Source organism: Heterocephalus glaber, unplaced genomic scaffold (assembly GCF_053883595.1).
Source record: "Heterocephalus glaber isolate CG9 unplaced genomic scaffold, H.glaber_assembly_v1.0 deba00001497, whole genome shotgun sequence".
Taxonomy (NCBI): domain Eukaryota; kingdom Metazoa; phylum Chordata; class Mammalia; order Rodentia; family Bathyergidae; genus Heterocephalus; species Heterocephalus glaber.
Window position 1 is genome coordinate 7,414,165 of NW_028258320.1, and position 10,110 is coordinate 7,424,274.

The 10,110-nt window shown below is 46.7% G+C and overlaps 1 long non-coding RNA gene across 6 annotated transcripts in view; it reads right to left on the bottom strand.

Annotated features, from left to right (window-relative positions):
* The window catches only part of LOC110349593 (uncharacterized), a 53,864-nt gene that overhangs the window by 9,035 nt on the left and 34,719 nt on the right, over window positions 1-10,110 (bottom strand). Inside the window, exon 4 of one of the 6 annotated variants that reach the window (XR_015440500.1) lies at window positions 795-6,054. The exons of the other annotated variants lie outside the window; for them this stretch is intronic. This is a non-coding gene — a long non-coding RNA (uncharacterized LOC110349593). Of the gene's footprint in view, window positions 1-794; window positions 6,055-10,110 lie in introns of those variants that run through there. 6 annotated transcript variants of the gene reach the window in all.

A 10,110-nucleotide genomic window follows, 5' to 3' on the forward strand; every position in this document is an offset into this window, starting at 1 on the left:
AAAGTCATGGTCTTGGACATTTAATCCTAGGCCTCGTCTACAGGATTTTTTAATATTGAGATTGCATAGGTTTGGGAGGACATGGATAAAGTTGGGGCCTTACTTTTGTTTTATTTTTAAATTTCCCTGACCATGTATAACCATGATGCGAACTTGGAAAGGATTTTGTTTGATCTTGACTGACTGAATCCTGAGTGGGGAGAGAGGTGGCTCAGTTAGCCAGAAGCTTGAGGAATGCAAATTCTGACTGGGTTTTTGGATGACTTTAGACTCATTCTAGAACAAAGGTAGTAAAAAAAAAAAAAAAATCTATCAAAATGTTCCATTTCAGGCTTTCCTTAGGAAGAGAAGTGTGAGTCTTCAATTAGGTCTTATAGTATCTTCTAGTCACAGAATCATGGAGCTTTGAGAACTGGGAAATTTTTCCATGTCAATACACAGCAGATCAAGCTGTGTAATTCTCCTAATACAAACACACACAGACACACAATCTTCCAGTCAGACACCTGCCAATATGGGTTGTTTCACGTCTTTTGGTATTGGAAGTGATCTTGGAGTAGGCGTCCTTGAAGAGAAAGAAGTGTCTACTTTAAAGATTGCTGTGACAAATGAATTAATTCACATAAAGCACTTAGACCAGTGCCTAAGTATAAGTACTCCGTAAATTCTAGCTAATGTTATTTCTATGAACTGAATAACTAGAATTGTTAGAAAAGGAAATATTAGAATAACTAAAAAAGTGAAAAAATATGCAAACTTTTAAGGAGATGTGTCACGATCAGACTTAGGAGACAAGGTAGAAGTTTATCTATGTCTTGTCTTCTAGACATTCAGAGGTTGTCAGTCCATGGTTACAGTGGCACTCCATGGCTGCAGGGGCCTGGGCATCTTTAATCTTATCCTTCTACTATGTGTGGCCTCTGTGGGTTATCTCACTGTCTCAGATGACTGCTGGAGCTCCAGCCATTGTATCTACAATAGAGCCAGTGGAAAGAGAAAAGCCTGGGGAGAGGGGCAGGGAAAAAGGACCTAACATTGCTTTATAAAACCACTTCTGGAATTTTCATACACTGTTTTAAGCCCAATGGCGAGAATTGTGTTATAAAGTCATGCTAAACTGCAAGGGAGGTTGGGGGATCATCCAGGTGCCCTCCCAAAATCACAGGCCTTACTTCTATGGAAGAGAGAGACTAGGCTTGGGGGAAAATCAATTGCAACTGCTCAGGAGATTTGTGGAATCTGGAGAAATGCCATCTTGCAACCTTGGCTTTGGTAATGGCCTTTCTGGGGTCCAGGTGGTGGATTCTGTACCTCAGGGATTTTTCCTGGATGACCTCATTCCACCCAGACCCCGGCCTCTCAAGCTTTGATCTTCTGGGGCCTTGCAGCAGGGCAGAGTCCCTCACAGTGGGGATACCCACTCTGGTTGGCCAGCCCTGGGTTGACGCTGGTGGAATCAACTTCTGTGACTCACGTGGTCAAAGATCCACTGATTCAATATTGAATCAACATCAGACCTTGCTGTTTCTTGTTCTAGAGTAACAGTGCAAAACAAAACAAAGCAGCACAACAAAATCCACCCGACGGGATCCCCCAAGGCTCCTCTAGGTGCATAGCGTGGACATCCTGGTCACTCTGCTTGGCAAGGGTGGGGCCTGGCGGAATGCTGTAGAGCTCCTCTCAGGCTGCACCCCATCTGATCTCTCCTCCTTCCCATAAGCAATTACTATCTAAAGCAGTTCCACCTGCACCAGGGATTCTATCAGGATGTATGCTAATTAATGTTTGGAAATCAAAGTGACCCTGGGAGCGGTTATCTTTCCTGGATGGAGGAACCTTGGCGAGTTCCTCCCCTATTTCCCTCTTTTTCCCTTTAGAAGTTCGTGTAACAAGGCTATGGGTTGTGGCTCCCCTCGGAGGGGACAAGATGTGCTTTGGACTGGAGGACGGCCTCAGTCAGACAAGGGCAGGACTGAGAGGGACTCTGCAGTCACTGCCACTGGGGAGGTGCCTTTTATTCTCAGAGAAACAGCACATTCTAGTAGAGGAAATCTGGGGCCAAACTCTGGCTCAGGTGGGGCTGATTACCCATAATGCAACTCACTCCGTAGACCACCTGCCTCTCCTTCCTGTTCGCCCTGGAAACAGGGGTCTGGCATCTATACACTCTGCTCTCGAGTGCTTGGCAGTCTCTCGATCTCCCGAGCACCTCTTACCTAAACCTTTATTAACTCCTTCAAAAACCCTTCAACACTTTTATGGCCACTGCAGTACCAATAGAACAAGTCTCTACTAAACTTGTGAATAACACGTCACAAACGTGTGGCTTTGGGGAGTAGGACACATATTGGGAATTAAAAACAAACCTTTAATGTTTGCATCAAGAAAGAGCTTGACGAGAATGCACAGATGGGAAGCTGTAGCTGGGAGTTCAACCCCAGAGTCTCTGCTGACCACCAGCCTCTGCCCCAGGGGGCATTTCATTAAGCCCAAAGTATGACATTTGAGGGTCCTTAGGTCTTTCACGCTCCTCTCTCCCAGGTTAGGACTGGGTTCAGGGAGCTTCACACGGAAGTTTGGTTCTTGCTTAGACCTAGCTGTAGTGGGGAGGAAAGCCGAGCAGGACTCCCAGAACTGCAGGCTGGACCAGCTGGAGCTTTGGGTAAGAGAAGCGGGGATGAGACAACTTCTCCACCTCATTCCTCTCCGAGACTCGACCTGAAAGTGCATCAGAGGCTGTGGTTTCAGCCCAGCTGAGCTGCTTTCAACCTGAAGGTCACAGCTCTGCTCCCGAGGAGGGAACCTGCCCGCCATGCTGAAACTGCGCTTCCCTGGGAACTGAAACCGCTTGGTTTCACACAGCGCCAGCCCTGCTTCTCCTCCACCTCTGCACCCCTCAATGCAGGCAGAGCCCCCCTTCCTCCCAATGCTAGGCTCATGGAACCACCTAGACCCCAAATTGGCACTGTGCAGGGACAGCTGACTAAGAGCAGCTCAGAGTTGTATGAACTTTACTGAGCCCTGAGCCCTGGGCCCAGCGTGCTGGGCTAAGTACAGGGGTTATTCCAGTTGGGGCAGGGGCCTGGTCAATCCCAGGATGCCCTGGCTGTTGGAAGCCTTTTGGGGAAGGGCAAGAAAATGTTCGCTTCCCTTCCTGCCCCTCTCACTAGTCTCTTCCCACATCAGATCTACCCAGAGCTGCTCCTTGGGCTGACCCCAAGAGGACAGAGGAAGTGGCAGAGACCAGCTGGGCTCAGCTGGAGGGAACAATGGGTAGGCAAGTGGGGAATGTGACATGGAAGTCCCCCTGCAGGGACATCTCAGGGCACCCCTTCCATGACCCCACAGGTGAGGAGAAGGCAGAAGGCCTACTGACCTAGGCCACATGATGGAAAAGCCTTGTGTTCAGCAGGTAGACACTTCCTGTGGACAGATGTGGACATGCCCCATACTCACTCTGGACCTTGCTCCAGGCCTCTGTTGACTCTTGGCCAAGAGGAGGGGCTGGAGGGAGGAAGGGGCCATGTGGAAGGAAAAAACCATTTGCTGGTTTCCTTCACGCAGAGGCGTGTCCCTCCCCATTTGTCATCTCTACCCCCATTTTCCCAGTAAATGTCACCAATGTCTGTCCTGAAATTCAGACAAGGCCAAGGTCGACTGCTGAGGGAGAGGTGGAGCTGGGACTTGAACTCTCATCTCTGATTTCCCAAATCCAGGCTCCCTCCATAACTCTAACATGCTTTTTTTTTTTGGTACCAGGGATTGAACTCAGGACCTTGCACTTGGCAAGGCAGGCCGTGGCACCACTGAGCTAAAATCCCTGGCCCATGGACACGCTCTTTCTAAAGGAAGAGACCTCCAAAGTCACCTCTCACAATCCTCCCATTTCACAGAAGAGCAGGCCGAGGCCAGAACCATAAACAACCCACAAGTATTCAATCACCTGGTGTCAGAGCTGGAGGTGACCATGTTTCTTGTTTCCTAGAACATGATTCTCCCACCTCCATCACATTCTTACAAGAAGGATAATTAAAATCAGAATATGCCTAGAGGGTGACTAATTTATATTTTAGATACAATCAAGAGAAAATTACGTGAGCCCCTTGCCACAAATTTTCACTATTATAAGTGGAATCTTTTTGTTGCTGCAAAAATGAACCTAGCATAGTAAACACTGGATGACTTGGTGAGGAAAACTCTACAGGTATGAATTATAAACACTGTGTTCCAGGGATTTCTAATGAGCTGGTGAAAGGAAGCAGGTTTTATTAACTTCTTTGCCTTTACATTCATCTTAAACTAAATAGAATGTTTTAAAATTAATTGTAACACTTTAGGCCAGGGATGAAGGTCTGGCGTTGTCAGTCCCCTCTGCCTCAGTTTGGGAGATGGACCCATGTCGCTCTTACAGGGCAGCGGAGGAAAATCCTATCATCCAGCCCTTCTGACCCTTCGATCATGTGATTCAACATGTGTACTCTTGTATCACATCATATGCCCACATGTACTTATACATGAAATATAGACCCCCGCAAACATCTCAGCTGAAATTGGTTATACGTTTTTCTTTCTTTTTCAGAGTCAACGACTTCAAAGAAATGTGACACTACTACCAGGGAGGGGATTTCTGGCCTCTTCCACAGCCCTGGTGAAAATCTTGCTAGGAACAATACGTCTTCTGTGAAACCCTCTCCACAGAAAGTGGTGGACATAAATCTCCCCTCTCACCGCTGGTGCTGAAGTCAAACCGAGACCAGCTAGAGGATTTGGAAGGATTGGCACTCGGAGGGAGGGGAGAAGTATCCGCTCATGGACGGGGTGGGAGGGCATGGCGAGGCTGTACTTGTAGGCAGGCAGAGCAGTCTCCCCAAATCCCTCACCCCTGTTGGGGCATCACAGTGGCCTGAGGCGGGCCCTGGGCTCTGCTGGTCCTAACCCCTCTACTTTCCCAGAGTCAGAGTGCAAGGTCTGCTGCAAAGGGTGACCAATTCCAGCCCCAGAATCAACGGAGGTAACTTCTGGGCCCAGTGAGCCTCAGAGGGGCGAGAGCAGGGTCTCTGAGATTGCTTACACTGTCCCTGCTCACATCCACCCAGATAGGGTCACTGGGTTCCAACTTCAAGGGGGGGAACTAGGGTGGGAGACCAGCTGCACATAGATGTCCTTCATGAGTGAAGACAAGGTCAGGAAGAACATTTGCCTTATTGAATTACTTTTATATTTATTGGGATTTTTTAGACAGGGTCTCACTATGAAGTTCAGGCTGGTCTTGAACTCACCATGTAGCCCAAGTGGACTTCAAAACTGGTGGCAATCTTCCTGCCTCAGCCTCCCCAGTGCTTGGATCATAGCCCTACGCCACCATACCTGGCTAATTTTAGAGCCACTTTCTCAACGGGGCCTATCCTTACCAGTTTATTAAATGGTGGAGGGAGAGATGTGAGGGGGGAGGAAGGTGATAAAGAATTAAACTGTGCTACATACATGTGGCCACTCTTCATGATGAATGTAGCCATTATGTATTGCAAACAGGGACTAATAATTTTTAAAAAGTTAAAATGGTGCCTCTTCCTCAAACACTGCCCCCCAAGTAGGCTTTCCTTTCCCCCCTTTTCTTTGGCTATAGCTCCAAGTCTCTAAGGGAGACGGCACATAGGAGGTGCCCAGTCTGCCTGTGAGGGTTTAAGAATGGGTGAGGTACGTGCCCTGTGCCCTGCCTGGGCCAACCCCGGGCACAGTCCCTCCAGGCTGGTTCTCTTATTGTCTCCACCGCACAGGAAGAAACCGAGGCTTCGAGAATTTAACTGATTGCTGCCAGTCTTCTGAGCAGCCCACTGGGTTGGGCCCCGAAGGTCACTGGCACAGGGCTGGTGGCTGGCTCCTTGCTGCCCCTTTTGTGGTCAAGGCCTGGGCTCCCAGAAGCTCCTGCAAAGGAGAAGGCTGCTCTCTGCGGTTCTGGAGGCACTTTCTGGCCTGGCCATGCGTTCCTGCAACCTGACGTTCCAAGCAGAGGCATTTGCTAATTTCCTGAAGAACGCTCCAGGAAGCCTTGTCCTAGGGTGAAAACCGTTTACAGGAGGTGAGAAAAGGGAAGTTCAAGCCCGCCACACGCTTGCAGGGTTTCCTTACAGGGCTGTGTGGACCTGACTGGGAAACCGAACGGACTTGGCCTGGCTTCCAGCTCCCGCCCTGCCCTCCCTGCCTTGGCTGTTCCAGATTCCTACGAGTGTTTTGGTTCGCTCATCCCCCCTGTGTTATTATTGTTGTACCACACATTAATGTGGGGCTTCTGTAGTGGAGAGGAGAACGGTTGAGTTACAGTAACAAGCTACAAGCGGAGAGAAAGTGTGGTTTGGGGCTGTCCGGTCCCAGATATGCACCTCACATCTGGACAGGAGATCATGTGACAGCTTGAAAAGCCAGAAACACATCCTGGATACCATCAGAGACGGGTTCTGTAGAATTAAAAAGGCTTGAAATACTGGCTTGGGGACTCCCTGTCTGTCTTCTCTGTTCATTGTTCTGGAATGTGTAGCAAGGTCTGTGATTGCTGAATACTTAATTTAATATTGTGAGCCCATCATATTGCGAGTTTGTTTGCATGCCTTTCTGAAGTGTAGCCAGCCCTTCTCCACTTTCCTAACTTAAGACAGAGCTTGCTTGATTCTGGGGCCAGGACTTGGTGTCTTGATAATGAAGATTCTAGGATAGAAAGAGAATCTGTCGCTGTCCCAGCCCCCCAAGCCCCTGCCACCCACTTGCTAACCCCGCCTCGGGTCCCCCCCTAAAGACAATCTTCAGGCTCTGGCCAAGGCAGGCCTTCCTTTTACAGTCTCTACAGAAGATCCTACAGGGTAGGGTAAAATAAGCTTTAAAATGTCAGCGAACAGAAAATGGCATGGTTCTTGTCAGTTAGAATGCAGAACGGACTGAAAGAAAAGTTTCTTGGGATGAATGGGTGCTAAACACCAAAATAGAGTCAAGGTCTTATTCCTGCAACTCAAAAAAAAATCTTTTTTCTTATGCAAACAAAACATTCTTGTGTAGCCCACTGGATATATCTTTCTCTCTGATTTACCAAGATTGCAGAAACCAGGATTAAACAAGGCACCCATTCCAAAACCAAAAACCTATTTTTTCAAAGAGAGAATGACTTTGGAAGTGAGCATGTAATAACAATAAATAAAAAAATATCGAAAATCACGCCCGTTTTCTTTTTAAGGACAAAACCAACCCATTGGCAAAGTCCTTTCCCCTGACATCAGCATTGCCTGTTGGTAGTGGTTCATTTGTTTAATTTAGGAAAAGGTAGCAGAAACAATACTCATGAGATATAGTGGACCCTCAAGTTATGACTGGCCTGACATACAAACAACTTGGATTATGAGTGGAATTTTAGTTTTAACTTATGACCAAAGTCTTGAGTTATGATCCAAATGCCAGTCGCTTGTGCTTCCAAATGGTCTCAGATATAGATTTAACCCTTAGAGTGTTCTGGAAGAAACATTACAACATCCTTTCCTGTGTGGGGTTGAGAAATCCTGGGCCAACGTCTCTCTAAGGACACTGAGATCTGCCTGTGTACAAGAGAGACTTTGAAGGCTGTGTAGAGGAGCCTGAGCCTTCAATTGACCAACTTAAGTTACAATTAGCCCTCGGGAACAAATTGAGTTCTTAGGTCAAGGGTTCACTGTACCACCAAGTTCTGGGCTTTTCAAGCACGTGAAAATGTGTTCATCAGATCAGTGCTTCTCTTCCCCCACTAGACAGCTATATCTTCTGAGCCTGAACCTCCTTGTCCACTCACTGTGGACCTTCAGTGTCTGGGATGAGGGCTCATCCAGTGCTATCGGGCCTCTTGAGTCCATTCTCACCCCACCCACCCTGTGGGGTTTCCTGGAGCTGGTGTGTGGGGACAGTGCCTGTGAGTCCCTCACCCCCACAGCTTCTCTGTGGACACAGTACCAGCAGCCCATTGGCACCAGGCTACATGGCAGTCACAGCTCCTGCCATGGCAGCTCCCTACTTCCCACTCCCAGGATACTGCATTGCCCTTTGCAATAATCTCATTAAACTCATTTGAGATGACCCATTTTCTTAATTGTCTGTATCCTTCTGTGGTCCCGACTGAAGAAATTTTTATCAAATAAGCAAAGGAGGCTTCCTGTCATAATCCACAATTCTGGGTAATTTCGATAGCAGATTCCTGAAGCACACTTTTGGGTGTGCCTAGGTGGGTTGTGGAGGAGTGACCTTGGGTATGGTGTCTGCCCACTCTCCTCTCCCATGCTATTTCCCAGATCCCAGCTACCAAGAACTCAGCAGCTTTGCTCAGCTACATCCTTCCATCATGTTGTTTCTGCCTTGGAGCTAGCTAACCATGGACTGAATCCCTGAAACCATGAGGCATATTAAACCTCTCCTCCTCTAAATTGTGAGTGTTGGGTGTTGTGTCCTAGCAATGGGAAAGCTGACTAATACAATCATTTCATAAACATTTAGTAAGCACCCACCATGTGTCATGGAACTAGGGATGACAATTTTATTTCATCTTGAATACTACCTAGTAGATTCATAGAGTGTGACCTTGCAGAGCATTCTGAAGTGGCCTGGATTGGGAAGAAAAATGTGCTAAGATTATACCGTCATAGACAGAGGAATGGAAGCACATGTGACTAGCTTTCCAAAATCAGTGTTTGCCACCCCTGTGTTAGGTTACCCCGGGTGAGCAAAAGCCCAAGCAAAACAAAACAAGATGATTTCTGTGGCTTTATGTTAAAACTACATGCTTAAGAACTTTGGATATTCGCTAACAACCTGCCAATATTTGGATGTTCAATAACAGACACCCCAAATGGCTATTTGATTATATAAAGGAACCATTGACACAACTGTGCCTATTTCCATTATTTACATTCAAGATTGGATTTGCTGGGCTACAGAGTACAAACTTCAATGGAAAGTTTTTAATCTATTTTGCTGGTATGTAAATCATAGACTGTAACAGCTAGATAGTTCCCAAATGGAATGAAGATGAAGATTTTCTATGGAGCCTGGGGCATCCTTCCTGAAAAAAAATCTAGGTTTCTCCTGAATTTTCTCAAGGAAACACACACACACAAAGTTGGCTGTCCACAGCCTTTTGTTCTTGATTACAGATAATTTTGGGTTTGTATTTAGCTCTACTCCCAAGATCATTGGCTTAGGACTTGCAGATTTCCCTGAATTGAACTTTCTGTGTCCTGGGCATGCCTTTTTCTGGGATTAGGTTTCCTGATAATACTGGATTGGCACCTACTCCTCTTTCTTGAACCTTATTTCTTTCCTACTATCTTCACTCAGCAGACGTGGATAAATCACCTACCTCCCGGTGCCTTCCTGTGATAGGAAGGGATTACAAGGTGTGATCAAACAATATGGTGACTAAAAATTAAAAACCTATTACACTAAAAACACATTGACATTAATCTCCTTCAAAATACCTTCCTCCTCCCCTTGCTTTGAACACTTTCCTAAGGTTCTTGCCACTTTCTGAAGCAGTTCTGGAAGTTTCCTTTCCTGAAAGTCTTTTCGTGGCTCCCTTGGTGTTCTGAATCCATTCAAAATGCTTATGGAAATTTCTGTTTAATAAAAATATCACATCGAGTCCTCACTACCTTCTTCACTGGATCTGGCACTATGTGACTTCTGGCTCTTCCCCAAAGCCAAAATGACCATGAAAGTTAAAGGTTTTGAATCGATTCAGAACACTGAAGTAGCCAGGACAATAGGACTTCTGGAACTGCTTCAGAAAGCACCAAATACAATGTTGGAAGAGAGGGGAAATATCTGAGAGCGATTTGTAGCAATGTGTCTTTTACTGTAGTAAATTAAAAAAATTTAAACACTCACATTAGTTGATCCACTCTATTTGTTGATCATACCTGGGAGATAGGAGACAAAGCTCTCAACTTAGGACGGGGTTCTGTCCTGATAAATTGTAAGTTGAAAATCTGAGTGAAAAGCACATTGAATGCCCCAATCCCACCAAACACCCCAGCTCAGCAACAAGGGTATACTGCTGTCCCCTTGTGATCACATGCCCAGGGGAGCTGCCTTTCCATATCACCG